This window comes from Pteropus alecto, unplaced genomic scaffold (genome assembly GCF_000325575.1).
Source record: "Pteropus alecto unplaced genomic scaffold, ASM32557v1 scaffold223, whole genome shotgun sequence".
Taxonomy (NCBI): Eukaryota; Metazoa; Chordata; class Mammalia; order Chiroptera; family Pteropodidae; genus Pteropus; species Pteropus alecto.
Window position 1 is genome coordinate 3,725,667 of NW_006434441.1, and position 13,809 is coordinate 3,739,475.

The 13,809-nt window shown below is 45.7% G+C and overlaps 1 pseudogene; it reads right to left on the reverse strand.

Annotated features, from left to right (window-relative positions):
• Window positions 1-8,542, reverse strand: part of LOC102880405 — a 50,210-nt pseudogene extending 41,668 nt beyond the window's left edge.
• Between the last annotated feature and the right edge of the window lie 5,267 nt (window positions 8,543-13,809).

Sequence of the window (13,809 nt, forward strand, 5' to 3'; positions counted from 1 at the left end):
TGTTTGGTTGTCTTTAGCAGTCTGCTAATAACATTAAGTATAATAATAGTTAATACTTGTTCTCTGGTTTTTCTCAAACTTCCTCTTATATAGCCTAAGTATTAATAATTGCTGAAGGCATATAAGATAATTTTTATATTATCAATAATACTCTTTTTATGGTTTCTGTTTTGAAATGAAGAAGGAATGTTATTGCAAAAAGTCAGAAGGTGATGTGTGTGTGTTTCTGAGAGAAGTTAAAAGGAAGTAGTTTGTCTTAATAAGTTGGTTTTTCTGAATAAGTAAAAAGAGACAAAAGGAACAATAAGGGAAGTTATGGAAGCTTAATGCAAAAGGATTCTTGAGGAAGGAATTTTATGGATAACTGGGACCCAGTTATGGGAACATGTTTCCCCTTTACCTGAAAAAGACTAATAACCATTAATTTATATAGAAGCTGAAGTGGCTATATCAAAAAAAGATGGCCTTCTGAAACAGCTGCTTGAGGCATGGCAAATTTGCTTATGAAATTCTTACTGTCCCCCTGGCCTCTGGAAATGTTTGGATGGTAATTGTAATTCACACTATTGTATTCTTACAGCCTTGGACCTGGATAAAGCAAAAAGTTACAGTTCCCAATTGCAGAACTAGCAGGAATCAGAATAATAATGAGTGACACTTGAGTGCTTCCAATGAGAAGGAGATGGCCCATATTAAAACAACAACAGCTACACCAGTAAATGGGAGCCCATCTCATGGTCAGAGTGTGAAAACCAAAGAGGTATATGCTGTGCCCTCAAATATAAGTAAATGTCATACTAGATACAAAAAAAGAAAAAACCCAGAAAAGTGCGACAGACAGCAAAACTTGGATCATGATAGCTCATAGGTTAGAATTGATCCAGAGTGTTTTTGTCTTAATGGATGCCCATAAGACCTAACTGCCTGCCATTTATCTCCCTTTCTCTTTTGAGAAAAAAATATGGCCTGACTTCCACCCAAGGTTACAATCTTGTCTCATCCTCAATGGCTTGTTATTTCAGCAAAACAAATGGTGATGCTGACTCCTAGGAATGAGCCTTGCTAGCACCGCGGGACCACATTATCCAACCAGGAGGCTGATCATAGTGCATCCTTTGCATTGATTAAGGACCAAAGCTGGGAAGCGTGGAATCAAAAATGGGCCACATAGTACACCTGACAAGCTCAGGGTCGGCCAGCATTGAGGGCCTTAAAAATTCAGAGACCAAAATTAACCACACAGGAAGGTCCATAAAATTCCTATCTAAAATAGCTCATGGTGGGTAGTCACATCCTGGGTCTGAAGCTTTCTTGACAAACATCAATCTTTACCTTACGTGAGCCTGTCTATCGTCCTTTTGCATTTAAGATGATATCCCCTTGGAAGGTAAGAGAAAGCCTTTTCCTCCAGTTCCATCGGAGCACAGGCAACTGCACCAGAGCAGGTACCACAGAACCCTTCACTGTTATCTTGTCCCTCGTAGGCCTTCTCTCTGTGCTGTATATTATTAATTCTCCTGTACCCACCCATGTAAAAGAAGTGTGTGTCCTTCCATTTTCCTTTTTGTCCAGTCCCAGAGATTTCTCCAGGTTGCTTTCTCCCACCCCCTTAATCTACCACCAATGAGCCTCCTTGTGTGTCTCCTCCTGTGATTCTAATGTATAAAATAAGCTGCAAAACTGCCGTTCTCCAGAGCATTTTCTTAATGCACTGACATTTTGCTTTGTGGCAATTGTCACATTGGACTAAATAAACTCATTAAAACTCTCTGTGGATTTGGACATTTCTCACGTTCACATCCTGTGCAGACGTGCTCTCTGTGCTGACTTCTCAGGGCCAGACAGTGGCTTTAAACATGAATATCCTCAGGCGAGTTTATATTCAAATATATTAAAATAAACCGGCATTCCATTCTGACAGACAGATGTTAGACAAATGATCAAAAATGCTCTCCCTAAGTCCAGACCATCAATGCCAAAGGCCAACAAACTTAAGGAAGCTCAGACATGGTGCTTCTTTAAATATTTCATACATTTTTATGGAAAAGACGACACTTAATCGGGAGAGATGGTTTAATAGCTACCCAGTAGGAGACTAGAATTATTTACGTACACATTTATCATGTTTAAAGTTTACTTATCCTCACTTTAATACAACATAAGCATATTACTACCATGGTACACAGTGTACATAAACTCATTAGGCAGAAATACACAGGGCCGCTTGGTCTCCAATCACTGTCTGGTCTAGCCTGAGTCTTTTCAGATTGACATTTGGTGGCGAGGTTTTCTCTTCTGCATTTCAACCCCATTTTTCTCCTCAGTGACCCTCGCTTCCACACACCAGTCCCTGCAGATCAACCCCATCCTTTCTTTTCAGTGACCTCTGTTTTCACCACACAAATTCCTGCAGCTCAATCTCATTTTCTCCAAGTGTCCAGGGCCACCTCTCCAGGTACCCAAGGCTACCTCCCTAGGTACCCAGGCACCACTCCTCAGGAAAAAAGGCCTCAGGAGATCCAAATGGCCAAAATCTGAGTGGTGAGTGAAAAGATGGCAAAGAGTACGTACTAGTTTTCTGCAGTCACAGGGTCCTCCGTTTCAGCAGAGGAGATGACAGAAACAGCCTACCCCAGCAAAGGGCATGCATTACCAGACACCCAAGAGTCAGGCCAGCTATGAGATGGCAGAGCTGGACCACAGTGCTGAGGGAAGGAGAAATGGTCCGAGGCTCATAAAGCAGAAGGTCCAGGTTCTATGGGGTGTCGATCCTAATTGGAGAATGGCCAAGAGACTGAGATTGAAGAAAGGGAAGGAGGGCTGATGAAAGGGGCTGAGGTTGATGATGGTGAAGGGCAATGTGAAGACTGACATCAAGCAGGTGTCTGTCCATTTCCCTGGAAGGAGGAGTCACAGGGGTGAAGCTGGTGTTTGTTGCCTGTGTGTGTGGTCTGTGGGTTTCGGATCTTTTCCAGGAACCTTGGCTGAGTCTTCATTGTGTTCCCAGGTCTTTGGTATATGCCTTTAGACATCTAAGGGCATAAAGTCCCCACACCAGGCCAACCCTCTGAACTTGAGAGTGGCCCCGGCCTTAGACAAGATGCTTCCTCCCAGGGCAAAGCTGACATATTCGACTCAATTTGTCTGGACAGCTCCACTCACTATAGCTGTGCGGGTGGGAGGGTGGCCGTTCCAGCAAAGTTGCCCAAGGAGCCTTGTGTTCAGCTCCTCTTACAAATGCTGCACCCGTACTGCAGTCCCCAAGATCCTTCTGCTCCAGCCCCCAGACCAGAGCCCAGGATCCGACCGCAGCCCGTCTCTCCAGCTCACCCTGGGGTTTGCAGTTGGGCTGTATGCCTCTTTATGACCTTTCCATACTCAAGTTTTCTGGTCTCAGATTTGGGTTCCTTTTGGTCTGGTCCTCTTGGTCTCCCCCTTTTACATGCAAAATAAACCTTTGCTTTGCACCTGACTGCCTCCAGATGTGGTGACTTGCAGAGGCTCTCTATACACAATGTTGGTTCTGAAACTGCCCCGGGAAGGGGCTCATAGGGACAGGCAACAGCCCCTGTCCAAGGCTCTTGCAGTTCTCCCACTGTAACGAGAAGCAATTCCACTTGCTGAAAAACCAACATAGCTGCTGGTGGTAATCTCAGGGCTCCTGCCTTGGGCATCGGGTCCTTGCACCTGAGAGTCGGGCCCAGCAAAGCCCATGTGCCCTCGGGAGACACACAGATTTCATCCGTGTCCCTGGGAGATGGTAGCCTGGCAGTCACACCTGCACCTGGCCATATTTATCAGCTATCCCCAAGGAACAAAGTGGCTTGTTTCCAGTCTCTTCTCTCTCCTTTACAAAGAACAGACACAAAGGCTGGGGTGATAAGGAAATTCTGGCTCTTAGAAGCAGTGGAAAGATCATGATCATATCACGCCAGGAATGCACAGCTGGCTGGATTTCGGAAGGCTACAAGGACTGGATGGTGCATGTGCGTGTTCCTGAGAGACCATGCAAACTCAGTGTGAAACAGCCCTTTGGGAGACATGAATGGAAGGGGTTTGTTATAACCAGGAGGCTGAGGTCTATAGGGCTACAATCTGCTGTAATGTTGTGGTCAGGGCCACATTTAACATCCACAGATTTCTTACCACTCTTGAAGCCTGAGGCTTTGAGGGGAGGCATTTGTCTCAAACCCATGGATGTTGGAAATTGAAACATCCCAAAGGGCTGTCTTGGCTGTCCAGGGAGCTGTCCAAAGGCTTAGCAGCATGGTCAGTTTTGTGATTGGCTATGGTGGCCTGATAGGGCCCAGAATGTTCTTAGCTGGATGAGTGAAGATCCCTCATGGATGGCCAGAAACCTGGGGCTATCCTGTCTAGGACCTGACTGTCTACTGCTGCCCATTGGGATGGGATGGAGGACCCAGCCAGTTCCAGGAGTGCCCCACCAACCCTCAGGAAGCCTATACTCGCAGGCTGGAGGGTAGGTGCACTCAGGCCTGTATAAATCCTCGCGTGTATACTGGGTATCTTCATGTATCTGAGGTGAGCTACCTCTGAATGTAACCCTAACCCTGATCCTTAACCTTATCCTTGAAGCTGACTCTAACCCTAACAACGCAATGTCATTTAAATATAAAACTCAAAAATTTAGGTAAGATCAAATGTACCTGAATACCTGATATTATACTCAACATCCTCTAAAATAAGGAAAAAGTCAAGTGTCTACACTCTGACCACTTTTCCTCAATGGACTACTGGAAGATCTAGCCAGAGCGATTTGGCAAGAAAGAGGAATAAAGGACATTCAATCAGAAAATAAGAAGCAAAACTGTGTCTGCTGACGATGCCATTTGATATGTAGGAAATTCTAAAGATTCTACCAAAAAACCTCTTAGAACTAATAAACATATTCAATAAGTTTACAGGGTACAAAATGAACAGAACAATGAGAAACTTTCTACACACTAACAAAGAATTATCTGAAAAAGAAATAAAATAATCTCACTTATAATAGCATTGGAAACAATAACATTCCTAGGAATAAATCTAATCAAGGGATGAAAATATCTATGAGTAAAAAACCATAAAATCTCATTGGAAGAAATTGAAAAAGACACAAATAAATGGAACGACAGACTGTGTTCATGAAATGGTAGAACTAATATTGTTAAAATAGCTACAGAAACATACAAAAGTCATCACAATATTGAAGGAGAATGACAAAGTAAAACAACTAACACTACCCAACTTTAAGGCTTAATATAAAGATACAAGAATAAAGACACTGGAAGTATTAGCGAAAGAATAGACTAACCCATAAACTCAACAGAAGAGACGGACCAAAAATAAAACCATACAAACACAGTCAACTAATTTTTGACTAAGGATTAAAGACAATAAAGTAGAGGAATGAAAGACATTAATTTCAACACATAGTGCTGGAATAACTGAATTTCCACTTGCTAAATTCTAACTCAAAATAACGTTAAATAAAGTTCTTTGTTAGTGTGTAGAAATGCAGACAAATGTAAAATACAAACATCGGAAACAACCATGACATAATGTAGGAAAAAAGCAAATGACCATAAATATTGACTTTTTAGATAGAATGCCAAAGGTATGATTCATGAAAGGAATAAATGACAAGCTAATTAAATGTTACTAAAACTACAAAATCATTTGCTCTACAAAAGACAGTGTAAGAGAATGAGATGACTAGGTACACACTGGGAGAAATTATTTGCAATAGACACATGTGATAAGGATCATCATTCAAAATATATGAAGAATGCTGAAAATTCAATAATAAAGAAACACATAACCTAATTAAAAAATGGACCAAAGACCTAACAGACACCACACCAAAGAAGATACAGCAATGACAAAAGAGCATATGAAGTGAGACTGCATGTCGTATGTCATCCATTGATATTGATAGCGACCTTTTGTGAAGGGCAATTATTTCATGATAGAGGAAGTGGATCTACTTTTTTTGTTCATATTTAAATCCTTATTTTGCTAATCGATTTGTTATTTTTATGTAAAACCTTTAAAAAACGATTTATTTTATTAATGCATTAGTAATAAAGGGAAATTCTTAACATGTGATTTTAATATTTTTTTACTACGTGCGCTGGAAAAATTCAAACACTGCCTATCCAGGAACAGAAAGCTTTTAAAGTACATTAAGACCTAGGCATTACACTTATGTCTGTGGCACTCATGTCCTAGCTATACGAGTGGCCCCTCTCCTAAGGTAATGAAGATATTCACATTGGGCCTTCCTTTCTTACAAATGCTCTTTGCCTCGTGGGAATTCTCCCACTTAATAAACAATATTATTGTTATTACAACCCCCAAAATAATCAGTTTCCTCGTCTGCTACATAGACACAAAAAGCCACATACGGGTCAATTCCACTTATGAGAAGTCCAGAATAGGTAATCCATGGAGACACAGGTATCATTCACTGCCATGGGCTGACAGGGGAGGAATTGTGAGTGACTAATAGGTGCTGGGTTTGACTTTGCTAAAAATGTTCTAACTAGACAGTGATTGTGATATGGTCGATAGTGGCAAAGTCCAGTGATGGTACTTAAGGCCACTTAAAAGCACGCTGTGAGGAACCATAGGGTAGATATTATTAGACTTAAATGAAGTTTTTATAACAAGTTATTAAATTTAGGTTAAAATAAATTTTATCGTAATTGAACTTTTTAAAAAAATCTACAGAGAAACTTTATATAGGTCAGAGAAAAACAACAATTGAAATGAATGCAGATGGAGGAACAGAGAAAGAACCTTCTGGGGTGGCAGTCGAACAGGCTGCTGCTCAGAACCCAGCCCTCAACTCTTCTGAGGAGCCGAGGTGAGCTGTCTGTTGGACATTGCCTCCTTCAGGAGAGGCAGAGCCTCCAGAAGGCCGGGGTTCTGTAGAGGGCACTAGAGATGATGTTGGTGTCACCTCTTGCATGGTTTCCTGGTCTTGCTCTGGACCTGGTTTGTAGATCCAAGAAGAGACATATCAGCATTAGTCCCTCTGACGTACTTTCTAAAGAAAGGGAACCTCTCGTATCCATCAGTGGAGTTTCAGCTCAAAGACCCACTCAGGAAGTGGTCCCAAATGCAGTCCCTGGGGACGGTGGTCTGAGCCAACTTGGTGTTCTGGCCTAAACCTGCCTTGGAAATCCCCTTCTGTGTGGCCCGGACCAGGCCCATACCCTCACAGGCCACATTCCCCACCAAAGTTGTTCTTACCCTCCGTCTCTCTTGGGGGGCTCAAGGTCCTTTAGTTCTGAGAGGAGGAGCTTGGCCTGGTACTCCAGGCTGGGCCCTGGGAAGTTGACCTGGATGTAGGCCAGCAACAGCCTCAGGTAGGGGAATTCTGGGGACTGGAGAAAGTCCTCATGGTGCTGATCCAGCCAGATGCCCAGAATGGGATAAATGGCCCTGGAGAGAGACAGATGAGTAACAGAGTCTGAGGCCTGGCATCTCCTTCCACACCGCCTTCCCAGAACACCACGTGGAGGTCTGGGTCCCCGTGCTACCTGCTCCAGCCCATCCAGAAGTCAGTCCTTCTCCTCGTCGTCCTGCAACTTGGCAGTGCTGGCAGAGATGTGCCTGGTCTCCCAGGGATATTGGAGGAAAGCCTTTGGAACTGAGAGCTGTTGGTCAACGGTTGGGGAGAGGAGCTGGGCTGACCCTGTCCCTACCTCCTCGGTGCCTACCCGCCACACCCCAACCCCTCCACAGCTCTCTGACTCCTTCCCTCTCTTCTAGGAAATACCCTCAGCCCTCTGCCCCCTTGCAGAAATGCCATGAGGTGTGGGGTGCAGGTTTCTGCTGGCATCTCCAATCTGCAGGCTCCACACCCAGCTCAGGGCTGTACCAAGCTTACTCACCCTTTCTCCTGGTTCAAAGGTCCACCATCTTCTTCAGAAATTGGTAAGGTACAGCCATACCTACAGGGGGCCAAAAGGATGTCACATCAGCTGTCCTGTGGACACGACCTACTCCATGCCCACACCTGGTGTGGTTTCCTATATATTTGCTGAATAAATGAGCCTTCAGCGGTCCCATTATGGATATCTTGAGTGAGCCTGGCCTACTTCTCACCCCTGGGATTTCTACTCTGGCTTCATTCAGAACAGGAACCCCATGGAATCACCAATCTTCTTTGCAGATGAGAAAACAGCTGGGCCCAACCCTCAGAACAGTGAGGAGTCAGGCAGAGGCATCATCATGAGGAAGAGAAAATGCCAAATCAGCACTGTCCCAAGTCACCCACACACCCTTAGTGACCTTTCTACAAGGACAGGCACCCAGAGAGCACTTTGCTAAGGAGGACGTCACAAGTCCCTACAATAATCTTCTGAGGCTGGTCCTCAGCCCACCCTGCTGTCCAGAGCAGCAAAAAGACTCAGAGATGAAGTGATCTTCTGAGAACTCACACTAGCAGGTGGCTGAATCAACCCTGTGCTGTGGAGGAAGGTGGAGGCAGGGATGCTCACCTTGCACACAGGGCATCCAGCACCCACTGCATGGTGGTAAGTGTTTTGTAACTTCCTAGGAAGGCAGGAATGAAGGTGGGGTCACTGCCCAGGAAGGCAGGCACCAGATAAGCAATCAGACTGTCCAGCCTGCATGTCCGGGCAGATGTCTGATATTGTTGGCTCCTTATTCACTTTCCCCCTGAGGTAGGACAGAGGAGGGACATGCAGTCAGAGGCCGCACAATGGGCCAGCGTGAGGGTTGGGGACTGCAGCTCAGAACAAACTCCCAAGCCCTCCATGACAAGTGGCAAGAGGGGAGACACACATGTTCTCAGGAGAGAAAAGGTTTTCTTGGCATTCAGAGTAGAATTGGAGCTGGGGAGTGATTCAACATATTGGTATCTGAGGTCGTTTTCTTGGCTGAGTTAAAACAGCACCTCTCCGTATTGAGTGTCATCCCTGTGATGTTTGACCAAATGTCCCACTCTAGGATGAGAACACAGAGGTTTCTCCTGGAGTGAGAGGGGTAAGAATACCAGGACGTGTGGGATGTTCAGGGCGGCACTGTTGAAATGGCAACAGAAGGGGAGCAGGTCAATGCGAATAGGTGTATCGCCATGATAATGGGTCCCCTCCCGTTATGTCGGCAGCTGTGTGTCCTGCAGGGCCCATGAGGATGTGTCCCCAAGGCAGCAAGTGGTAGAGCAATGGACAGGTCACATGAACCCCGTGTCCTTTTGCATAAAAGTACCCGTACTGATCATGACGATGTCTAAGGATGCGGGGGAGAAGGTGTGCAAGGATCGAGAGTCTAGCACCAACACCGGGGGTGGGCGTTCAAACAGGAGAATGTGTAGAACAACGCAAACATACTCTTGACTGAACGTGAGGTGAAATGGTGTCAATGTCTCTTTGCTGGTATCTGTACAAATATGTGGACCGGGACTTTGCATCTGGCTCAGGAAGAGGCTGGGCAGTGAAGGCGGGTGGGAGAGGGGATGCGGACCCGGATTCATTTGAGGGCTGGACTCTAGGAGGGAGCTCAGTGGAGCGGCAGAGTGACTCCTGGAACCCAGGACCCCTGACTGTCTGGGTCCAGGGTGTCAGGTTAGCTCAGCACCAGCACTCACCCTGAGACTTGGCTGGGCTGTCTCAGTGCTGTGAGGTGCCTGTGCATCCTTGTTGGGGACAGAGTTGAGGTCCCTGTCATCCAGCCCCTGTCTGATGTTCTGCGTGGGACTCTTTGAAGACAGTGCCCAGCACTAGGCGGAGAGTTTGAGTCTGGTCCTTGTCATCCTCAGAACCCCTGCCTCTCCACCCCAGACATAGCCATACACAGTCTTCCTAGACCTCCTCCAAGGGGGGAAAATATATGACGGCCTGAGGGCCCTGGATTTCCCATGGCACAGATTAGGGGCCCTCAGGAACCCCTCTGCACCCTGTCAGTCTTTTCCTGGGGTGTGAAGTGACAGGACCACTAGGGTATTCCCTACCCAGTAACTTTTTCTACCCAGAGGGTCCTCCCTTCCCGGCTGTCTACCCCCACATAGAGGACGGGGCTGCCTAGGGTGTGCTCACAGATGTAGCCTGGCCTGGAGTGGCCTGACCGAGGTCTCCTTGTGTTTCCCAAGGGAACCTTCTCCAAAAGGGCCAGAGGTGCCTACGCTATCTGGAAAAGTCACTGTGTCATCTCTGGAGGCCAGAGCCCCAGAACGTGGGAACACAGCAAGAGAACATGTTGTCCTACTGAGTGCGCTCGCCAAATGAGCTGGCCGAGGGGCTCTTACTGTAATGTGGGTGCCTGGTAATGGGATTTCAAGTTCTGTGGGGGTCCATTGAAAAGAAAGTGATCTCACTTCCTGGGATCTCCCTCCCTGGGTCCTCCCCTCCAAATCGTCCTTTGGGCTGCTCTCTTCAGTCCCCTTCTCCACACAATGCCTATGCATGATAACACCAGCATACCCCTCTCCAGCATTCCTCTCTGAAGACGTCTGACTATATCCAGGGCCCCGGCATTGAAGAGACAGACCTGGGTTGCAACTCAACTCTTCATTCTTACCTCTGCAATGCCTGCCCATCCCCCATTTGCCTGTAGGGGTTACTGTGCTTTGTCGGGATGCACAAGTGTGTTTGGGGCTACAGCTCTAAAACTGGAGGGCTGCTGTCACATGTAGATAGTGCCTCCAACCTCTTTTCTCTTCCTCTAGTCATCTCTGTATGTGCTCCTCTTCCAATTCTGCAATAGTCCTACATCTAGCCTCTGAGTGTGTGTGAGTGTGTGTGTGCGTACTCAGCCATGTGCCTACGTGTACCTCACGGGACCCAGAAGAAGATAGCCCAATGCCAGGGGAACAGGCTCGAACTTCCCAGCTTGTTAGGCTTTCTAGTTTCCAAACCAGCGCTATGGGTAAAAAGGGGCAACATTATCGGCCTAGAGGTAGGTGCTCTGCTGACCCCTCAAGTCTGCCTGTCATATGCCCTGGTCAGTTCCTGCCTTTCTGTGGGTCTCAGTATCTCAACTGTCCAATGAGAATGATATTCAGAACCACAGCAGTGTAAGCTCACCCTTAAAGGAATCTTAGCTCTCTCCCTCTGGGTGGGTTGTGAACAGAGGTACATCCTGTGGTCCCCTTAATATAGGGGGAAGGCAAGAGAATTAAAATCTTAATCAAGCTACATTCAGACACCCAATCTGCTGATCAGCCCTGCAGTTCGGCCAGGAGGACACCTGCAGAACTAAGGAAGATTTTTATTGGGGTTCTTAACGACCTATTTTCCATACCTGTGGAAGGAGAAGCAGAACAACAGAGTCTTTAACCTATGGCTTAAAGGTTGGGAACTGCCAGTGGGCCCTTAAGGCTACATACTCTTCCCCTTCTCCTTCCTCACTGATGTCCATATCAGAGGAAGTGGGAACTAAAGAACATATAAACTGACTTCCCTGAACACTCTCTGCCTCTGAGAGGAGACTAGGCTCTTTTTCAAGTGTTATTCCTTTTCTAATAACCTTTCCTTTTGACTCTAACTTTGGTTTGGGTGTTGAATTCTTTCTGCACTCTCCACAAAAGGACCCTCTTCTCTCAGAGCAGGGATAGGTCTTCCCCCCACTGGGGGAACTTTGTCCTGTCCCACATATTCTTTTCTGGTGACCATGAAGACACCAAAAGACATAAACTCGGCCCACCCAAGTTCACCATGGTTCCTCTCCTCTGAGACAGGCTGGGATTTATTTCTCTATGCCATGCAGATCAATGGGCCTTGGGCCAATGGTTGATGCTGGTTCTAGGGGCCTGGTGAGAGACTTGTTGTTCTCTAACTGATCAGGAGACTACCAGTCCTCTACTTTCCCTTCTTTTCTCTCTCTCACTTCCCTGACTTGGTGTTATCATTGGAATTGCAGAGAAGATCTGCTCTGGGACTCTGTCCGAATTCCAAATTAAAAGACTGTGTAGCACCTTCTCGCCTCAAGAGAATGGTTAGCCCTTGTGGGAATCTTTTGTTCCATCCAGTCCACCACTTAGCCTTTCCCTCTTCCCATTCATCTCCAGCAGAAACCCTAACTGGGAGAAGGTGGGGGTCACAGTAGCAGTTTCGCTGAACTCTCCTAAATTGTCCCCTATCTGTCCTGTCATCATTTCTTGATGGGCTGCGGAACATTGGAGCAATCTCAGAGATGGCCCAAATAGCTCAGAGCTGAGGCATCAGCCTCTGTAGCCTATGTCCCCTAGAGTGGGGGAATTCAAGGTAGTTTTTCCCTGAAAAACTAGCTGTTTTTTCTCTCCTGAATCTCTGTGTCTCACCTGTTAACTCTAACTTTGGCATGTGTGTTGAATTCTTTCTATACTCTCTGCAGAAGGACTCTCTTCTTCTCTCAGTGCAGTTTCTGGTCTTTTCGTCCTTGGGGAAATTGGCCCTGTCCTGCATCACCCTGACTGGGCTGCTTCTCAGACAAGAACTGGCTGAGTGTCCACCTGGATGCCATCTGCATTCCTACTTTTCCCTTCCCAACTGCCCACTGTAGCCGTTACAGTGTTGTGCGGACTTGCTCTCTCACACCCACCCCATCCTCCTCACCACTGTCTCCAGCGCAGATCCTTACTAGCCTACGGACACCCAGAATAGAAAACCAGACTAGGACAGACTAGGAAATATAAGAATCAGAAACTCAGCATCTTCTTTGGAAAAAATATCACCTCAGGCAGAGAGGAACCAGTGATCATATAAGTTTGTGGACTGGAACGGAAAGAAGGAATCTAAATTAGTGCCCACTCCTGGACACTGATGGGTTCTCAAAGAACTTTGCCTATAGAACATGATCCTGGCTATTATGACTTCTTCCCATAAATACACCTACTGGTTTCTGAAAGCAAAGCTTCAAAATCACTAAATAAAATTTGCAGGGAACCTCCTGTAGAGGAGTTTGCTTTTATTGTCAAATGTCAGGTCAGTTTAAAGATCGTAGATAACTGACATGAGACTTAGAAAAAGAAACCCAGAATTAAGTGGAGAGCTGCTCCCAGGGCTGGCAGAGGGCTTTCTCCTTCTCCTCGCTGACTTTGAGAGAAATTGCAATGACCAGAAAAGGGGAAACTACTGAGGCCATTGCAGACACTGGGGCTACTTTACCTGTTCTTAACTCTACCTGACTGAGCTTCTCCTTCCATGGACCAGGTTTCTGTATGAATGGTAGAGACAGATGATCCACCAATGCCTGTTTTAATTCAGAACCTGTTCCCTTCCAGCTAGAGAATGTTATGGGGCTACATTTTTGAATAGTCAAATCTGCCCAATTCACATAATAGCGTGTGATTTTTTAAAATTATTTTTTTGAAAACAGTGATGCTCATGATTCTTTTTCCCAGAAGACTAAAATATATTGAGAACTAAATGAACCACACCGAACCAATTGGGAAAGGAATGATTTTAAAGAAACCCCCATAAGAGAAAACTAATCTTGAGGCTGACTGGATCTTCATTATAGGGCATTTTAATGCAAGCTTAGGCCTTCCAGGACAGATATTGGGAAGTTTAAGTTGACCATTGTTTTTAAAATAACTATTGACAATACTTCACCTCTACCTAATATTTCCCAATATCTTTTAAGACCTGATGCATTAGCTGGAAATAGCCCATTATATGACATTATTTTTAAAAGGGGGTGGTGCTTTTAATTCCATGTAATATCCCCTGTAATTCTCCTATCCTTCCAGTAATGAAACTCAGTGCAAAAGGATAGAGATTTGCACAGAGTCTCACAGCTATAAATAAAGACAGCATATGTTACTAAATCCATATACCGTGTTATCAGCTATTCCTG